We start from the raw sequence: 21,736 nt of genomic DNA, 5'->3' as shown, positions 1-21,736 counted from the left end.
AAAAAAAAAAAAAAAAAAAAAATTAAATTAATTAGATTCTCTTTTATCTACTCAACACATATTTATCTAGTCTCTATTTTGTGCCAAACACAATTAAAACCTTAATTCTTGTTTTGATCAAGTCATTGAGAATATAAGTATTTAACAGAACAAATCATTTGAGTGTCAGGGTACTCTCATTCATCCATTCAGCAAACAGTTTATTACATGCTAGTTAATGTGCTGGTATGGAGACGTAACACTGGGAATAGAAACAGCCAGGCTCTGCCTAGAGACAGAGCCACCTAAACAAATATAACTGCTTCTTTATGCCCCACAACATCTGGGCAGAACTGCAGGTACAGCCTATTATCAGAAATCACACCAGCTAAAAAACATTTATTTCATGTTTCCATCACACCAGCTAAAAAAAACACATTTATTTATTTATTTATTTATTTATTTTTTGAGATGGACTCTCCTTCTGTTGCCCAGGCTAAACTCTAGTGGCACCACTTCAGCTCACTACAACCTCTACTTCCCGGGTTCAAGCGATTCTCCTGCCTCAGTCTCCCACGAAGCTGAGACTACAGGCATGTGCCACCACACCTGGCTAATTTTGTGCATTTTCAGTAGAGACAGGTTTTCACCGTGTTAGCCAGGATGGTCTCGATCTCCTGACCTTGTCATTGCTGGAATTACAGGCATGAGCCACCATGCCCGGCTTTCCAGGTCATTCTTAAATAGAATGAGTTTATTCCCTTATCCACTTTTCTCCTTTCTCCAACTAGCTAGATATGGATGTGGTAATGAGCAAAACTGGACCAAGCAAATGAAGGCAACACCATATGTGTGGCAAAGCAGCAAGATATGAGGAAGCCAAGTCCCAACATCCTGTAGTGCCATACCAACCCCAATGGCTTCATAGAACAGATTTATCATTCTAACCTGGACTTTAAATGCGAGAAAAAAGAAATTCATGAAAAAGTATTCAAGGCAGATAATGACAATATTTTAGACTTTTGGTCCAGGTCAAGTGACAGAATTCATCACTAAGGGGCAGAAAAGTCAACTAAATCAAAATCCAGGCCAAGAGTATCACTCTGAAGGCTGCTAGGCTTCCTAAGTTTTTCTGTGTGTGTGTGTGTGTGTGTGTGTGTGTGTGTGTGTGTGCCTGTGTGCCTGTGTGTGTGTGTGTGTGTGTACATCAGAGTGCCTAAAATCCAGAAATCTAGGGTCTCCCTGAATTTTAGGAATGTGTTATAGGACTATTTTTGTGTTTTCTTGCTAATAAATGTTGGAATGTGAATCTTGTCTAAAAAAACTGCTTTCATTGTATTAAGTCATCTGAAAGTGAGGTTGTTAAGGAGAGACCAAGAGCCCACCCCTATGTCTAACAATGGTGGCCTCCACTAGCCCCTAAATTATCTAATAATTGTGAACAGCCAATTTACTTGCGTCAATTTGCTACATTTGGCAAGTGAACGAGGTCAGCATGCATAAAATCATAAGTAGATCTTCTATAGAAGACAATACATCAAAGTTGATAAAACGGCACAGATTATTTAACAAGACTTCATATAAAATAAAATATTTGTGACAAAGAGAAAAGAAGGGTCTTTGGGGGCTAAACATTTAAAAACTGAATTATAACACACAAACCATAATGTGCATGAATTTTAAGTGCTTCAATGAAGTTTCACAAGTGAACACTACCTTGTAATTACCACCCAGATTGATATATAGAACATTTCAGCACTCTGGAAAGTTCCTTTGTGCTCTTCTCCCAGTCAATGCCCTCCTTAAAAGTAACTACCATTGATTAGCTTTTCCTGTTCTAGATCACGTAGTATGTATATGTCTGAGTCTTAGTCAGTTTGGACAGCTATAACAAAATATCATAGACTGGGTGTCTTCAACAACAGAAATTTCTTGCTGACAGTTTTGGAGGCTGAGAAGTCCAAGATCAACATGCTGTTAGATCTGGTGCCTTATGAGGGCCTGTTTCCTGGTTTACAGATGGCCATCTTCTTCATGTATCCTTACATGGTGAAAAGCAGAAAGGAAGCAAACTCTCCAGTCTCTTCTTACAAGGCATTAATCCCATTCATGAGGGCTCCACCATCATGACCTTATTACCTCCCAAAGGCCCCGCTTCCTAATGCCATCCCACTGAAGGTTAGGATGTCAGCGTATGAATTTTGGGGAGCTACAACAGTCCACGACATGTGGTATATACAAATACTACAATTGATTTATCCATTCTTCAGTTTATTTTTCTTTTCTTTTTTTTTTTTTTTTATGGAGTTTTGCTCTTGTAGCCCAGGCTGGAGGGCAGTGGTGTGATCTTGGCTCACTGCAACTTCTGCCCCTCTAGGTTTGAGTGATTCTTGTGCCTCAGCATCCTGAGGAGGAATGCCTGCCACTCACCTGGCTAATTTTTGTATGTTTTGTTTTGTTTTGTTTTGTTTTGTTTGAGATGGAGTTTCACTCTTGTTGCCCAGGTTGGAGTACAATGGTGCAATCTCAGCTCTCCACACCCTCTGCCTCTTCTGGGTTCAAGCAATTCTCTGCCTCAGCCTCCCGAGTAGCTGGGAATGCAGGCACATGGCACCATGCTCAGCTAAATTTTTGTATTTTTAGTAGAGATGGGGTTTCACCATTTTGGTCAGGCTGGTTTTGGTCTTAAACTCCTGACCTCATGATCTGCCTGCCTCGGCCTCCCAAAGTGCTAGGATTATAGGTGTGAGCCACCACCCAGGTATTTTTGTACCTTTTAAAGTAGAGGCAGGGTTTTGCCATGTTGGCTGGGCTGGTTTCAAACTTCTGACCTGAAGTGATCCACCCACCTTGGCCTCTGAAAGTGCTCGGATTTATGGGCATGAGCCAGTGCACTTGGCCCATTCTTCTGTTTCTGACCATTTGGTTGTTTCTAGTTTTTTGCTGTTATGAATAAAGCTACTCTGAACATTCTCTCTCTCTCTCTCTCTGTGTGTGTGTGTGTGTGTGTGTGTGTGTGTGTGTGTGTGACGGTGTCTTGCTCTGTTACCTAGGGTGGAGTGCCATAGTGCGATCTTGGTTCACCACAACCTCCACCTCCCATGTTCACACGATTCTCCTGCCTCAGCTTCCTGAGTAGCTGCGGCTAGGCATACGCCACCATGCCGGGCTAATTTTTGTATTTTTAATAGAGATGGCGTTTCATTATATTGGTCAGCCTGGTCTTGAACTCCTGACCTTGTGATCTGCCCACCTCAGCCTCTGAAAGTGCTGGGATTACAAGTGTGAGCCACCGCGCCCGGTTGAACATTCTTATACATGTTTTCTGCACTCATTTCTGTTAGGTGTATGCCTAAGAATGAAATGACGGGTCACAGAGCAGGCATGTGTTCAGCTTTAATATATATTGCTAAGCAGCTTTTCAAAGTGGTCATACCATTTTTAATTCACACGAGCAAGTTATTTCCTAAACATCCTGGATGACGGACTGTCATTTTAAAGCCAGATATTTTTTTTAATTTTTATTTTTATATATTTAGGGAGTACCAGTGTGGATTTCTTACATACACATATTACGTGGTGGTGAAGTCTGGGCTTTTAGTGTGCCCATCACCTGAATAGTGAACATTGTACCCAATAGGTAACTTTTCAACTCTCACCCCTGCTTTCACCCTCTCCCCTTGTGTAGTTTCCAATGTCCATTATTCCACTCTAAGCCACATATAATATTAATATTAAAAGCTCATGCTTACAATAAGTAAACCACGTAAAAAAATTTCAAAATAAAGTTGGTGAACAAAAGGGCACACTTGAAAGGTATTAGAAAGAATAGAACAATTCTTTTTGTTTTGTTTCTGGTGTAGGAGGAAAAAGAAACAGACACATTAAAATTGTTCTTTCAGTCGAAATAGTTAATTAATATTGGCTTTGGCTGGGTGTGGTGGCTCACACCTGTAATCCTAGCACTTTGGGAGAGCAAGGCGGGAGGATCACCTGAGGTCAGGAGTTCGAGACCAGCCTGACCAACATGAAGAAATCCCATCTCTACTGAAAATACAAAATTAGCTGGCTGTGGTGGCACATGCCTGTAATCCCAGCTACTCGGGAGGCTGAGGCAGGAGAATCGCTTGAACCCAAGAGACAGAGGTTGCAGTGAGCCAAGATGGCGCCATTGAACTCCAGTCTGGGCAACAAGAGGGAAGCTCCATCTCAAAAAAAAAAATTGACTTCTTTTCTCCCTAAGCCAAAGCAGTATTTTCTATCATTGGCTTCTGAGAAGATATTTAGTCTTCTGCCTACATGTAGAGTCAATATATGAAGGCTTTGGCCAGTGCTGAGATGACTGGGATCACCCAATTGGTCCTCTAACTGGAATTGAAGTCAACAGTAGTAATAAGGGTTTCCAGTGGCGCATGCCTGTAGTCCCAACCACTCAGAAGGATCCCGTGAGCTCAGGAGTTGGAAACCAACCTGGACAACACAGAGATAAACCATGTCTTGGGGGGAAAAATGTTTATAAAGGGTTAGTTAACTTTTATCTGCCGTCCGGATGAAACCCCAATGATTTATGATTTGAACAATTCTCTAGCATCTGTAAAATGCCCGACATCCTCAAAGTTTCAGTAGCATCTCTCCAGCTTGTTTCCTTAAAACTTCTTTCCCACCAGGATGCTCTGCCAGAAATTTGGTCAAGTCTTAACACCCAGGTGCTTTTGCTGTGACTGTGCTTTGAATCTCCTACAGGGTGCAGCACTTCACGGCCTTACCCGACCGCTGGGCCAATCTCGGCGGGCTGCGAGCCAGTCCCAGGGCACACAGTGGTGCCCTGCCAGCAGCGCGCGCCTCTCAGCTGACGCCGCGGGGGACATTCCCCGCGCGCACCCTGGATCCCTGCCAGAGGCGGGGCAGACAGTCTGTCACTCTTTTTAATTTTGGCCACACGGTGGTGTGGTGGTATCTCATTGCGCCTTCAATTTGCATTTTCTTGATTGAGCACCTTTTCAGATACTCACTTGCCATCTCACGTTCTCCTTTGTGCAGTGCCTTGCCCATTTAAAGATTGTGAATGTTGGCCAGAAGCGGTGGCTCAAGACTGCAATCCCAGCACTTTGGGAGGCCAGGAGTTAGAGACCACCAGCCTGGGCAACGTAGTGAGATCTAGACCTTGAATCTACAAAAAATAATTTAAAATTAGCCGGATGTGTCTCATATAAAAAAAAAATTGTATGTGTGTGTTTTAAATTGATTTTTACCAATTTTATCAATTAGGATTTTTATAAATTAGGATTCTTCCAGGTTTATAAATTAGGATTACCGATTTTATCAATTCTTCCAATTTTATCAATTAGGATTCTTTATATGAATCTGGATACAAAGGCTATAGGCTATGTCAGATGTAGGAAATGTGGATTTTTTTTTTTTTTTTTTTTTTTTTTGGGAGGGGTTTTCCTTTTTTTTTTTTTTTTTTTTTTTGAGACGGAGGTTCACTCATGTTACCCAGGCTGGAGTGCAATGGCGCGATCTCGGCTCACCGCAACCTGCGCCTCCTGGGTTCAGGCAATTCTCCTGCCTCAGCCTCCTGAGTAGCTGGGATTACAGGCACGCACCACCATGCCCAGCTAATTTTTCTGTATTTTTAGTAGAGACGGGGTTTCACCATGTTGACCAGGATGGTCTCGATCTCCTGACCTCGTGATCCACCCGCCTCGGCCTCCCAAAGTGCTGGGATTACAGGCTTGAGCCACCGCACCCGGCTAAAATGTGTTTCTTTCCCCCAGTCTACAGCTTTCTTCACTTTCCTATTGGTGTCTTTGGATAATTATTGCTTTTTATATTGCATTTAAAAAAATCATTGCTTACTCCAAATGCACAGAGATATTCTCCCCTAATTTCTTTTAGAATCTGTATTGTTTTATTTTCACATTTAGTTCTATGATTCATGTTAAATTAATTTGGGGGCATAGGCAGATGGCAAAGTTCCTTCTTTTTCTACACAGATGAACAACTAATTGCTCCAGCACCATTTGTTGAACAGATTGTTACCATGTCTAATTCTAATTCTAGCATAATTAACCAAATTTGGAAAAAGACTTTTTTTTTTTTAAACAAGGTCTAGCTCTGTTGCCCAGGTTGGAGTGCAGTGGTGTAATCACGGCTCACTAAAGCCTTGAATGCCTGGGCTCAGGTGATCCTCCCATCTCAGCCTCCAGAGTAGCTGGGACTACAAGGCACATACTACCACACATGCCCGGCTAATTATTAAAAATTTTTGTAGAGACAGGGTCTCACTATGTTGCTCAGGCTGGTCATGAACTCCTGGCCTCAAGCAGTCCTCCCACCTTGGCCTTCCAAAGTGCTGGGATTACAGGCATGAGCTACCATGCCCTGCCTAAAAGGAGATTTTTTTTTTAAAGATAAGAAATGAAAATAGCCACATAAAATACCCAGGTATTAAGCAAATAGAAGATAATTCTCCTATAATCAAATCCACCTTAGGGTGGACTATGCTGATCCCTTGAAAATAATGACATTAACTAACAATGATTTTAGAGGAAGTTAAACGTACAGTGAAGTTACTGCCTACACAAGGCTGATGTTACTAACTGTATCAGAGTCCCAGCAAGATTTTTTTTGGAGTTGGGGTCTCAAATTCCTACGCTCTACGGATCCTCCCTTCTCAGCCTCCTGACTAGCTGGGATTACAGACACGTGCTACCATGACTGTCTGGCAGCAGGAAAATGTAATAAACTACTTTTTACAAAGATGTGGGAAGTGTATAAGTAAATTCTGAGGGATAGTGAGGAACTCCAAGGTTAGTAATATGAGGACTCCATTACCATCCCAAGGGCAGGGTGACAGACTGAAAGGAGGAGTTAGTCACTAGTAAGAAAGAGGACTCTATGGAGACGTCCCTGAGGATGCATCCAAGCCATGTCAGCCCTGCAGGAATGGAGCCAGGGGAATGAAGGCTGGAGTGAATGCCCCCTCCCCCACTGTGTTGTTAGTGCTCCCTTCTGTGTAGATCAGCCTCCTGGGTGGAGAAGGAGCTGGTAGAGAATGTATATGGAGGGGAAAAAGAAGATTTAGCACACAAAACACAGGAAAACAGTCCACCAGGAGGAAGAGTGGATCTGTGTTAAGTACTCAAGATCAGAGATGGGTTTACAGTGAAGCTAATAAGAGTTAAGCTTCAGGACTCCTCAATTACATTAGCCCTTTCCAAGGCCCTGGGAGGGATCCTAATAATGTGTTCACAGGGTCATATGATTTTGTTAAATTCGTAAAAGATATATTAACCCAAATCATCAAACTGTTGTTCTTTCCATTTCAAATCTCCCTCTGTTTCATTTCCCCAGTGTTAAATGGTGCTGAAGTAACACAGGTATTTTGGGTTTCTGTCTAAAAAGAAGTTGAATTGAGAATCAGCCACTCTAACTGTAATTTGAGCAGACATTTTAAAACATTTTAATGAGACATGAAGAAATTACGGTTCCTAGTTTATTAAAGAACTGAAAAAAATGAGATAAAAATTTACAGAATATGAAGCTAAAGTCATAAACATAAGTGACAAAATCAGTGGAGATTATTCTGTATTCAAGAAGCAAAATATAAGAAAAAAGTTTTCAAATCATACCAATATCAGTGATTCATTAAGAATAAATAAACTTCAAAAAACATGAATAAGCTTCTTGGATTGTGTATAATCCAATTAACAAAGTAGAGCAAATCATGACTATGTTGGAAAAAACTAAAATTTTTGATGATTTGAAAATAATGACATCAACAAATACAACCTAAAATCATAAAACACCATTTTAATGACATTGATGAAAAACTGTTTAGTGAGTGCCCTGACGTACACTTATACATCCTGAAATCTTACAGCTCACATGTGAAAAACACTTTAAAAAGTGTCCTCAAATTTGTAATACTCCTAAATATATTTTTTCATTTTAAATTTTTTCTAGCCACTATACCACCAGGGAACTCTTACATATTTATAAGACATTCCCAATAACAAATTTTTAAGCTGACACTTTTCTAAATGACCAATAATTAGAAAAAAAAAAACCTTAGAGGAATTCTAATTATTCTAGAGGAAAGCAAATTATCCTTATAGCCTCTCCATTGAAAATACTCTCTCTGTAAAAAGTATTACAAAATTACGGTTATATGAAGAGAGATCAGAATCTATGTGCCTAAAAAATGTAGGGAAAAAATATTATGGGAATGTTTCTGGCAGTTAATTATGTTCAAGCAGTTTTTTGCCCTGGATTTTGTGATGCTTGTGCTATTTGCCTTTGTTGTGATTTACCTATTTATTCTAAATAGATATTCATTTTCCTATTTTTTTTTTTTTGAGACGAAATCTCATTCTGTTATCCAGACTGGAGTGCAGTGGGGCAATCTCACTGCAACCTCTGCCTCCCAGGTACAGGTGATTCTCTTGTCTCAGCCTCCTGAGTACTGGGACTACAGGCATGCCACCATGCCCAGCTAATTTCTGTGTTTTTAGTACAGATGGGGTTTCACAATGTTGGCCAGGTTGGTCTTGAATTCCTGACCTCAGGTGATCAGCCTGCCTCAGTCTCCCCAAGTGCTGGGATTACAAGTATGAGCCATCACACCTGGCTTTACTGTGTGATGCAATAAGAACACAGCCACCACACCTGGCCTTCTACCTAATTTTGTATTCATAATTTGGTATTATTTTTCCTAAAGAGTTTCCCTTTCCCCAAATTGCATTTAGTGCCATGCCCCACAAATTCTGATGTGACCTTGTTCAGAATACATACTAAAGATACAGGGACTGGGCAAACTTCAACAGTAACAGCAATGGCGATGAAATTAGAACATGAAGCACTCTCCCTAGGGTGGCAGACTGGCATGCATGTTTGATATATGTGCATGTTTGATTTATATCTTCTGTCAGCTTTCTTTAACCCATCTTTCCACAAAGTGAGTACATTTCTCCTAGGGTGGAAGACTGACGTGCATGTTTGATATATATATATGCAAGATTGTGGGAAGTAGAAAAGTTCCTTTTTAAAGTTTCCTTCTTGTTAAAGAATAAGTGTCCTAATAACTTTGTTAAGCCCTATCCTATGTGGCTGTTGAACATGCCATGCTTACAGGCACATAGTGCATTCTATGTCCTTGTACTTTGACTAAGACATCTGTGCTGGACGTGCTCACAGGCATGTCCCAGTTCTCCTTTGCTTTTACCTGTTTAAAAAAGTTTTAAGTTATTAGCAAATCGGGTTTTAGTTTAGATTGTGAGGTCTGACTCTAGTCAACAGAGATCAGACATAGCAGAAGGATGACCCCCAAATGTGTAAGAAATAAATTTGTGTGTTTTCCTTTGTTCTTTGTACTCTCATGGCAAAATGGCTAGTGAGAGTACCCTTCCTGCAGTCCAGGAAGTAAAAACTGTGTTGCTGAAAGATCCTTTGTCTCAGTGCTAATTTGTGGCACCAAGCAACTATTTCCAACATCTATTCGCAACAAAGCACAACACACACAAACATAAACACACATACGACAGGGTCTCACTCTGTCATCCAGGCTGGAGTGCAGTGGCAATCATAGTTCACTGTGGCCTTAACTTCCTGAGTTCAAGCGATCCTCCCACCTCAGCTTCCTGAGTAGCTGGGACCACAGATGCGGACCACCACATCTGGCTAATTTTTTTTTTTTTTTTTTTGTAGAAACAGAGTCTTGCCATGTTGCCCAGCTGGTCTCGAGCTCCTGGCCTCAAGCAATCCCCCTGCCTCAGCCTCCCAAAGTGCTGGGATTACAGGTGTGAGCCACCATGCCAAACCAGGAAGGGTCTACAAACCTCATTGAGGAAAGAAGGGGCAAAAAGCAAAACCAGCTGAGATGGGTAAATTGTAGTCTGGAGGAAATCTAACCCACACAAGTTTGGCAGCAAATTGGTGGAAAATCATCCAGAAGCAAATGTATTTTAAGAAATTCGCTCTGATGCAGAGGTCCCAGGAAAGCAGTATGGAGGCAGGAGCAGCACTGGAAGGCCTCAGGCATCTGCTCTAAAAGCTAAGCTGCCACCCTACTTTGAGGGCAGCACCTCCTACTGGGAGGACAACTTTAATCCATATATTGGGAAAGCATTACTAACTGCAATTAGTAGGAAAATCCCTGAAAAAATAATTCTACCCTTGTCACTCAAAAACAGAAATGAACCAATACATTAACTTGAAAAAGCCATGGGGAATTTTGAGAGAATTAGGAGTCCCAAAAGAAAAAAAAATTGGATAAAGTATAGTAAAGATATTACTAATAAACCATTCATAGAATTTGGAAAGAATTCTTAAGGGGAGAGCTCAGAGGATTGCAAGCTTTTGGGTTCGAGTTTGGATTTTTTTTTTTTGTCTTTTTTTTTTCTTTTGCTTGCTTCTTTCTTTTCTATTATGGAAATTTTCAAGCACACTTCAAAAGTAAAAAGTATAATATAAATAGTATAATAACTCTCTAAATACCCATCATCCACCTTCCACATGCATCAGCATATGTTCAGTCTTATTTTATCTACATGCCAACTCACTTTCCCAAAGCCCTCACAAGACTATTTTAGAGCAAATGACAGACATCTTGATTTAATCTACAAAGTCTTATCTATGAATCTTTAATAAGGACTCTTTAAAAAACATATAACCATATTTACCATTATCATACTCAATAAATTAACAAAATTACTCAATGTCATCAAATATCCAGTCAGTATTTAAATTTTCTTGATTACCTTATAAATATTTTTTCAGTTGCATTATTCAAATCAGAATCCAAATGCTATTCACATATTGCATTGTAATATGCAATGGCTCTTAAATTTCTTTCAACAGATAGTTTCTTCTGTTTTTCTTGCCATTTATTTGTTGATGAAATCAAGTCATTTTCCCTATAGAGTTTGTTACATTCTAGATTTGATTAATTGTATCCCGAGTTGTTATTTAACACATTTCTCCATTTTCTGTATTTCACATAAACTGAAAATTAGGTCTAGAGGCTTGAAAAGATTTAGGCTAGATCTTTTTAGAGGAGTACTTCACAGGTGATGTTGTGTTCTTATTGCATCACACCAGTAAGTGCATAATGTCTGTTTCCCTCTCTTTTTGGAATATTAAAATTCATCGGTGGGTTCAAGTGTTGTCAGCTTGACCCATCATTATTAAGTTCCTCATCAGGCTCTCACCTATTGATTTTAGCAGCTATCAATAATCATTGTCTAGGTCCATTATTTCATTCAAGTGTCAAAATAGTGATAATCTGTCATTTCTTCTGCATTCACTAGCTGGAATTCTTCTGTTAAAAAAAAAAAAAAAGTTGGGGCCAGCAGCAGTGGTTCACGTCTGTAATCCCAGCACTATGGGAGGCTGAGACAGGTGGATCACGGTGTCAGGAGTTTGAGACCAGCCGGACCAACATGGAGAAACCCTGTCTTTACTAAAAATACAAAAATCAGCCAGGAGTGGTGGTGCACACCTGTAATTCCAGCTTCAGGAGGATGAGGCAGGAAAATTGCTTGAATCTGGGAGGCAGAGGTTGCAGTGAGCCAAAATTGTGCCACTGCACTCCAGCCTGGGTGACAGAGTGAGACTCTGCCTCAAAAAACAAACAAAAGGCTGGATGTAGTGGCTCATGCCTGTAATCCCAGCACTTTGGGAGCCCAAGACAGGAGGATCACTTGAGTGCAGGAGTTTGAGATCAGCCTGGGCAACATGGTGAAACCCCCATCTCTACAAAAAAAATACAAAAAAAAAATGCTGAGCATGGTGGCAAGCATCTGGCATTCCAGCTACTTGGGAGACTGAAGTGGGAGGATCAACTGGGCCCAGGCAGTGTGTGTGTGAATAAGCCATTGCACTGCACTCCAGCCTCAGTGAGAAAGCAAGACCTTCTCTCTCAAAAAAAAAAAAAGTACCATATTCACAATTTGGTTTACTTGACTTACATACAAGAAAAAGAAGATAAGTGCTTGGTTTTTTTCCTTCACCAATTTTTAGAATGAGTTGGTTTCTTAACATTCTTCAAGAGTAACCAGTTAGTTTGGCTGCAAGTCCAACAATGCTAAGATGGCACCAAATGGCACCATCTAAGAAGGGAATGGACCCCTGACCTTACTGAACTGATAAGTTCTCTTAGATACTGATGGTCCCTCAGCCAGTGGAGTAGGGCAGCAGACAATGCTACACTATTGTAACAATTAATTCATTCTTGAGAAATTATCAAAATGAATAATCATTTATAGATGACAGATCTTAAGTGGTTACTATTCTTGAAAACCAAAAATTTTTAGAAGCATCAACAAGGTAGAAATCCAAGGTTTTAATAGTACTTCTCCACTGGAGAAGTATGTGGTAAAGTATGGTGACACTGGAAATAGGGCGCTAATTCGAGAATTTGGGGTAGCAGTAACTGGAACCTGAGAATGAATCATTGGAATCAATGTTTCTGGGGGAAAACATAAATTGGAAGAATGAAAAATTCAAGATTTTATGCTTATAGGGAAGGCTAATTAGTAGTTTGCTAAAATGTTCTTCATAAAGTACCCAGGTCAGAATCAAGAGAGATCCATAGCTCTTGTTCAGCTGCATCTACTGGAGGCTACTGATACCTACAAAAAGAAGCTAATAATCGAGAAGCGTCAAAGTGGATTAGATCAGTTTGCACAAGACTCAGGCAAAATGAGGAAAAAGAAGTGTCAATTGAATTTGGCAACATGTACGTCACAGATGACTTGATCACAGTAGTTTCAGTGATGTGATGGGGTGAAAGCCCTGGAGTAGGTGAAACAGTGTGGGGTTAACAATGCTTTTAAGAAGTTTTTCTAGAAAGGGGAGCAAAGAAACCAGATGCTCCTGGAAGGGTATCTAAGGACAACTGAGGTTTATTTATTTTTAAAAACAGAGATGGGATCTCACTATGTTAGGCTGGTCTTGAACCCCAGGTTCTCCCAGCTCCATGACCCCTGCTCCCACTGCAGGGACACATGCTGTCCCGCCATTCTCCTAACACTGGAAGGCCGACTGGCCAGAGGCTGTGGGACTCACCTCAGCGAGACCTGTCATATCACATCCAGCCATAGTGACAGCTTAGGGAGCTGCTGGGGAAACGGGGAACACCCACACCCACAAGGTGACTAATGAGCCATTACAGACAACATCGAGAGATTAAGGTTCTACCCCAACCCAAAACGTGGGTGGCATATGAATAAACAAGGTCTAGTTTAGATAAAGAATTTCAATCCTTTTGTAGTTCATGAGCACGATGATTGGGTGTTCACACACTTGTGTGAAATGTGCCATCCTTGAACCTTGTTATGACATCAGCACATTACCCATTTGACCGGAAAAAAAAAAGAATTTCATACCGGAAATGTAAGGCTCAGAGAAGGTCTAGTGTTAAACTGGAAAATCTTTGTTATGCTTTAAAATCCTATTATAAAATATAGGTGGCTATAATCCCAGCACTTTGTGAGGCTGAGGCGGGTGGATCACCTGAGGAGTTCCAGACCAGCAAGACCAACATGGTGAAACCCTGTCTCTAATACAAATATAGAAATTAGTCAGTTATGGTGGTATGCGCCTGTAGTTCCAGCTACTCAGAAGGCTGAGACAGGAGAATTGCTTGAACCCGGGAGGTGGAGGTTGCAGTGAGCTGAGATCATGCCACTGCACTCCAGCTTGGGTGACAGAGCAAGACTCTGTCTCAAAAAAACCATATATATATATATATATATATATATATATATATATATGATTCGAAAAGGCAGATTTCTACACTATTACATCTATTGGATTGAACATCCCCTAGTTTACTACGGGTCTTAGGCCCTCTAACTTTGTCTTGACTTTAGATAGCAATGGTTTTTATACTTTTTGTCTCCCTCACGAGACTCTAGTCAGCTCTTTGAGGCCAGGAGTATATTCCCATAGTTTCTCTTAAAATAATACTCACTGTGTACAAATTGTCACCTTTTATTAAATGTATGTGTTTACTGTAAAAACGGAGTTGGACAAGATAATGTAAGCTGAAAACCAGACTATGGAATCTGGCCTGGGTTTGGGGAATGGAGAGGATAAAGACTTGGATTTCATTCAAGTTGATTTTATTTTGGTTTAGTTTTGGATGAACTAAGAAGCAGAGCAAAGAATATAAACAAGATAGAGATGCAGGAGGATAAATGTGGCTTCCCACTGCCTCCCTTGTATGTCCCAGAATACACACGAAGTTTGAGTTCTTGCCAATTCTGCACAGCGAGGTATCTACCAGGTCAAAGAGGCAGAGAACGACAGCCTCCCTGCCTTCTATATTCCCAGTTATATCAGCTCAGAAACAGCTTATACTACCATAAGGTGATCATTCTTAGACTCAGTGAACCATGCTATCCAAGTTCTGGGCCTTGAAATTCGTTTGATGTCCACAGTCAGGCAGGTTCCCATTTTCTGTGGCTGTATGGCAGGGCCTAGGAATTTTTCACCTCATCTTTCTGTGTTTTTCTGTGGGCAGGCCTTGGAAAAACAATGAGAAACCCATATATAAAATGAAACCCAAGTTATCAACAGATGGTGTAGAACAATTATGGTTGCTCTCACACAGTGTAACGTTAATTCCTAATTGCACAAATAAGTATGGTGTGCTTACCGTGTGCTTGGCCCTGAAGATCCAAAAGTAAATAAAACTTAGGCTCTGCCTTCTGCCTCAAGTAATCTTGTAGTCTAGTTAAATTCATCATGCCTCTCTGTAATGACCATTTTTTAAAATAGATGGTGGACAGCAAAGAAATAGGATACTCTGGTTAAAACTTTTTTAAACGTATATTATTAATTCCAGGCTGTTTAATAACCATTTGATCTCTTTTGGTTTTCTCCCATCTCTCCTTTCTGTGCTGTTTCCCTTAAAATAGCACTCAGTGAACATATTGTTTTCATTAAACGGGTGTGTTTACTCTAAAAACAGAGCTAAGAGTTATCAATGGGCAGATTCTTCCTGCTCAGGCCTCCTTAGTCTCTAAACAGTGCATGACTCGCAGAAAATGTGAAGAGGTTCATTCTGGTTCTCAGATGCAGAGTGCTAGGAGGGCCAACTGATAGAAACAGAACTTAATCATTTTAGGATTTCAGGAGTATCACTGTGGAAGAAGACCAAGGGTGAATGTATGAGTCAGCCTGTAGACTCTGTATAATTCTAAATTCTAGCCTCATCTAAAGAACATGAACCTGTTTTCATGAAAATGCACCTTTTGTATTTCTTATAAATGGGTAACTTAATAAGTGTCTGCATTTATTAATATAACTGATCCCTGAGTTTGGAGATATAAAATATGCTAAAAGAATTAATTTAGTCCAGGGAACATCCTCTTAGATAGCAAGTCTATAGATGGCTTCACAGTACAGATGCCTCAGGGCCTGTGAACCTACCGTTTCCAAGGTTATAGCTTGCTTCCTTCAGGGCTCAGCACAAATATCATCTACTAGAGAGGCCACTGCTGACCACCTTATATTAATAGTACCTCCCCACAACGATTTTACTTCATCATCTTCATTCTGATTTTTCTTCATAAAACTTGTTATCACTTGATATCTTATTATGGGAACATCCAAGTTTTGTGGGGCCTGAAGTTTTTATGATTGGGGGGGTCACTTTTTAAAGAAACAAAATATAAAAATTACAATTAAAAGTTAAGCATGAACGTGAATATTTATTAAGAATGTGAAAATAAATCATGAATTCCTGGAGTCTTGGAGCTTCAGTTCTTCCTCCTAAGATTTCTTTAGGCAAGTTACTAGAAATGCTTACACAAAATGTCTAGTTGTTGCAACCTGGCTTCCACTTGCACCTAGAACATTCTATAGCCCTCAGCAATTACCAGCCCTCCCTGGGGTATCACAGTAAATCTGATTCTGCATCTTAAGTATCAATTTGATATTTAAGTATCAAATAAATTTGATCAAATAAATTTGATACTTAAGTATCAAAAAAATCAAAATATCAATTTGATATTTAAGTATCAATTTGATTGTTTATTGTCAATCTGTATCAATGGAATGCCTTAAGCTTCTTGAGAGCAAAGATTTAATTTTCTATGTTGCTTTATGCCCAGTGCCCACAATAAGAGTAGGCACAGAGAGGCATATTATACATGCTTGTTTAATAAATTGTATCTCTCCCCAAAAATTAACTTGGAAAAAATAATCCTTCCTCCTCTCTCATTTTAGCCACTCTGTATTGTCATAGCTCTGTGTTATTCTCTTTTAGTACTATCACTTAAAAATTAGCTTATCTGCTTGCTTACTTTTTTTTTTTTTTTTTTTTTAGACAGGGTCTCACTCTGTCACCCAGGCTGGAATGCAGTGGGACGATATTGGTTCACTGCAACATCCATCTCCCAGGTTTAAGCAATGTCATGTCTCAGCCTCCCAAGTAGCTGGAATTACAGGCATGTGCCACCATGCTTGGCTAATTTTTTTGAATTTTTAGTAGAGATGGGGTTTCACCATATTGGACAGGCTGGTCTTGAACTCCTGGTCTCAATGATTCACCTGCCTCAGCTTCCCAAAGTGCCAGGATCACAGGTGTGACCTACTGCACCTGCTTGTTTACTTGTTATCTATGTCCCCAACTAAAGTAGGCCATACTAAGAAAAGAGAGTGTCTTGCTCCCATTTTCCCAGAGTTTAGAGCAGGGCACAGAGGAGGCTTTCAATACGTATTTATTGAGTAAATGAAAATAAGGCAAATAAATAACTTTTCACAATGAAACTTGCCATGTACTACAACTCTCCTTGTACCTCTGTTTTAATTCTATTTATGTGAAAGTTTCCTTTAGATACTCAATTACATGCTAATTTAATCAGACATAATTAAGTTTTTTTAAAAAGTAAAATTATAGCAATCACTTCACTCTTTAGCTAAATAAGTACAAATGCATTTTGATTTGATGGAAAGATTGAGTGAATAATTTGTAACCATCTACTAACAAGATTTGAAAGAGACAGGTACTTAATAGTACTTTCAGACACATGATTTCTGCTCTGCATTTGCACTCACCCATGATTTCTGTGACTTTAGGGAGTAACAAACAGAAAATGCACCTACCTACCAGGTTTTCTTCCCTGGAGGCAAAATAAAATAAATAAATTGATCAGTTTCTTACATATTCTTTCTGAAATATTCTATGAAGGTATTAGCAGATATTTATATATTTTTCTTTTTCGTGCACAATTTATAGCATATTATACTCACAGTTCTGTACCTTGTTTTTGTTTTGTGATTTGTTTTTTTAATGTATCTTGGAGCTTACTAATTTTTTTGGCTGCATAATAGTCCATTGTGCAACAGCATCTTATTTAATCCTCTATACAAACATTCAGGTTGCTCTGTCTTTTGCTATTATAAACAATGCTACAACCTTGTACACATATCACTTCACACATATGTAAGTATGTCTGTAGGATAAATCCATAGATATGTGTTTGGATCTTATGACAATAAATGACACTCCTCATCCTCACCCAAATTCCAAGCCAATTAGGATATAAGACAAAAGAGGCAGACAGGTGATTACAATGTCACCTTTATTACTGATGAGAGTTGATGATCAACCATGTGGCTTACATTTGCAGATAAGAGAGCATCCCAATTCTGGATCTCTTTCCATTTAATCATAGGCAATACACTTCAAACATAGGTCTCCTCATGCAGGTTTTAGGAAGATGATGGGCTGAATGCAGACTTCCCAGCTAATTCTTCACAAATTTAATAATTAGAGGAGTCACCCCTCCTTTCTTAGGGAGAAGCAAGTGAGGAGGAGAAGAAAGGCCGGGGGCATTTAGGAGAGATACTTCAGCCTGGGAGTACACGTCAAGAAACATTCTCACCCTAACATAATACTCTTATGTTCAAAAGGATCTTCTTTTTGTAATTTTAATAAAGTTTTCTCAGTTGTTTATCAGAAATGTGTCAATTTACAGTCCTTCCAGGTAAGCATGGATATACACCCAGGAATACAAAAAAACTTAGCATAAGATAAATGTTTTTCAATTATCCTTGGCCTATTCATGTCTTACTACCTCAGAGGTTTTTCTTGAATCTTCTTTCATTATTTTGAAATATAACACAGCAGATTTTTATTTTATTTTTGAGACAGTCTCACTATGTCACCCAGGCTGGAGTGCAGTGGTGCGATCTTGGCTCACTGCAACCTCCGCCTCATGAGTTCAAGTGATTCTTCTGCCTCTGCCTCCCAAGTTGCTGGGACTACAGGCATGTACCACCACACCTGGCTAATTTTTGTATTTTTAGTACAGATGGGGTTTTGCCATGTTGGCCAGGCTGGTATCAAACTCCTAACCTCAGATGATCTGCTTGCCTCGACCTCCCAAAGTGTTGGGTTTACAGGCGTGAGCCACTGTGCCTGGCCCAGAATTTCAATTATAATGGCTTCACAGCATTTTAATGTCTGGCAGAGACTCTCAATTGTCACAGTATCCAGTGATCCCATCTTCCTGCTTGAAACCAGACTCTCTGACCTTTCACCCGGGCCTGTGGTTGCCCATCTTTGTGTGAGTCTGCTGTAGCACATATGCATATAATGGTAAGGACTTTGACTTCAGCTCTGAGTGACGTGTGGAGTCATGGCAGCGATGTGAACAGAGGAGTGACATCTTGTAGACTAACCTGTAACTGTCTGCTCATAAGGAAAGCCTGGTAAAGTGCAAGGCAGTTCTCTAGTCAAAGAACTGACTGCTAAGTAGCCCCAAGACTGGAAGTAAAGCTGCTGTACAAGTTAAGGACACTGGGCCACTGGAGAACTGGGCAGGGGCTCTCCTTTCCCTCATCTCAGATTCTTCTCAATGTTTGGGGTTGTTTTGTTGTTTGTTGTTGTTGTTGTTGTTGTTGCTGAGACAGGGTATTGCTCGGTGGCCCAGGCTGGAGTGCAGTGGTGTGATCTCAGCTCTCTCTAGCCTCAACCTCCTGCACTCAGGTGATCCTCCCACCTCAGCCTCCCAAGTATCTGGAACTACAGGCACATGCCACTATGCCCAGCTAAAGTTCTGTATTTTTCACAGAGTCAGGGTTTTGCCTGTTGCCTGGGTTGGTCTTGAAATCCTGGCCTCAAGCAAACCACTCATTTTGGCCTCCCACAGTGCTGGAAAAACAGGCATGAGCCACTGTTCCTGGCCTAAATGTTTGGTTTTTATTGACAAGAAAGGGGACAGAAACTGGAAGGAGCCTGATGGTTTCCAGTCCTGATTTTATGAGCCAAGATGCTGTGCTACTTCCACAGGCGTCTTGTTATATTTTTGCAGTTGTTTTCTTATCAAACTTTGAGCTTCCTCACTGAAAACAAATTTCAAAGTTTTACCCCATCCACTGTAATAGCCAAGAACTTATTTACTAACAATATATGGAATAAAGCACAGAGCTTCATAGAAGGCGGATGTCACTGTGGAAAGATGCCCAGTTAGAACTACTTTTCAAAATATTACAGGTATGCAAGATGAAAAACTCAAATAGGGAATACAAAGCTACAAAATACACTTGAAGACTGCAGTTATATCCAGCCAAGACATTAATGATAATTTATTTTTCTTTCTTTCTTTCTTTCTCTCTCTCTTTCTTTCTTTTTTTTTTTTTTTTTTTTTTGAGACAAGGTCTTGCTCTGTTACCCAGGCTGGAGTGCAGTGGCACAATCATAGCTCACTGCAGCCTACACCTCCTGAGTTCACACAAACCTCCCACCTCAGCCTCCTGAGTAGCTAGGACTACAGCTGTGCACCATCACATCTGGCTAATGTTTATTTATTTATTTTTCTTAATTTGAGGCAGAGTCTTGCTCTGTCACCCAGGCTGGAGTGCAGTGGTACAATCTCAGCTCACTGCAACCTCTGCCTCCTGGGTTCCAGTGATTCTCCTGCCTCAGCCTCCCCAGTAGCTGGGATTACAGGCATGCCCCAGGCTGAAGTGCAGTGGCATGATCTCAGCTCACTGCAACCTCTGCCTCCTGGGTTCCAGTGATTCTCCTGCCTCAGCCTCCCCAGTAGCTGGGACTACAGGCATGCACCAACATTCCCAGCTAATTTTTGTATTTTTAGTAGAAACGGGATTTCCCCGTTGGCCAGGCTGGTCTCAAACTCAGGTGATCTACCTGGGTTGGCCTCCCAAAATGCTAGGATTACAGGCGTGAGCCACCACACCTGGCCTAATACAATTTTTTTTTTAAGGATGGGATCTCATTATGTTGCCCAGCCTGGTCTCAAAGTGCTGGGATTACAGGCATGAGCCACCACACCCACCAGTAACGATAACTTCTATTGGTCACAACGTTGGTTTAAATTTTCTAGTAAAACTTGGAACTCTTAAAGGTACTCATTAATTGAACTACAAAAATAAGCCATGGCAATGAGCAAAATGGGGAGAAGCTTGTAACTCTAATCATAAGAAAAGTAGTCATTTCTTTTTTCTTTTTTTTTTGAGACGGAGTTTCGCTCTTGTTACCCAGGCTGGAGTGCAATGGCGCGATCTCGGCTCACAGCAACCTCCGCCTCCTGGGTTCAGGCAATTCTGCTGCCTCAGCCTCCTGAGTAGCTGGGATTACAGGCACGCGCCACCATGCCCCGCTGATATTTTTTGTATTTTTAGTAGAGACGGGGTTTCACCATGTTGACCAGGATGGTCTCGATCTCTTGACCTCGTGATCCACCCGCCTTGGCCTCCCAAAGTGCTGGGATTACAGGCGTGAGCCACCACGCCCAGCCCAAGTCATTTATTTAAAATATAAATTGTTCTTATAAACCAAGAAGAAAATCTCAACAATCCAAAAGGAAAACTTCTGAATGGAATTGGCACACAAAAGATATGATAGTTCACTTAAAAAGGAAAGATAAAAATACTAAGCAATAAATTCAAAATTAAATCAAAGTAAGATACCAGTGGCACAAACCAAACACTTTGCTGACACTATGGGGTAGGCTATGGCAAATTCATATATTGCTCATGAGGGCATAAATTAATACAGCTTGTTTGTATTTTACTTTCTCAGTAGCTCTAAAAATTTAAAAGAACCTACGCTTTGGCCTAGTGACCCACTCTAAAAAATTATCTCACAGATATGGTTCCTGTGTATAGGTTAAATGAAAGACATTCATTCACTGAGCACTATTTATACAAGCAAATGACTAAACCATCTATGGGTCCATCAATAAGATTCTGGTGAAATTATGTTTCATCTATACACTGAAAAAGTATAGAGCAGTTAAAAAAATAAGATAAATACATAGGCACTGACATATTCAAATCCTCTGCCACTGTAAATGAAAAATATAATCTGCATAACATGAATAGTACAATAATATTTATGAAAAAGGTATATTTGCTATATCTTTGATATGCATATATTGCATAGACAAGGTTTGCAAGGATGTAGACCCACTTTTTAACACTTCCTTTAAGAGGAATGGGATAAAGAGGTTTAGAATTTTTCCCCACTTTTCACAATACACATTTACTTCTTTCACAAGGAGAACGTACGTACATGTTACATTTGTGGACAGAGAATAAAAATTATAATTTTAAGTGTATCAGGCTCACAAAAGCCTTACCTGAAACTGCTACTGGGTGAACCCCAAGAAAGGTAAAATCTGTCACTCAGGATACAAAGTATTTCTGTGCCATTTGTGTGTGGGAGAAACACCCAAATTCTCCCAATGAATTGTGAGTTCCGTAGGAGAGGCACAGG

The 21,736-nt window shown here is 40.2% G+C and overlaps 1 non-coding gene across 1 annotated transcript; it reads left to right on the top strand.

The window, feature by feature from the left end:
* Positions 1–13,240: 13,240 nt before the first annotated feature.
* Positions 13,241–13,344, top strand: LOC119469326. The gene has a single exon (XR_005198121.1). It is a non-coding gene; the product is annotated as a small nucleolar RNA U13 (small nucleolar RNA).
* The last annotated feature ends 8,392 nt before the right edge of the window (positions 13,345–21,736 follow it).

Source organism: Cebus imitator, unplaced genomic scaffold, assembly GCF_001604975.1.
Source record: "Cebus imitator isolate Cc_AM_T3 unplaced genomic scaffold, Cebus_imitator-1.0 Scaffold628, whole genome shotgun sequence".
Classification (NCBI taxonomy): domain Eukaryota; kingdom Metazoa; phylum Chordata; class Mammalia; order Primates; family Cebidae; genus Cebus; species Cebus imitator.
Note: the sequence above shows the minus strand (reverse complement) of the source record. Positions and strands in the feature narration are given on the sequence as shown.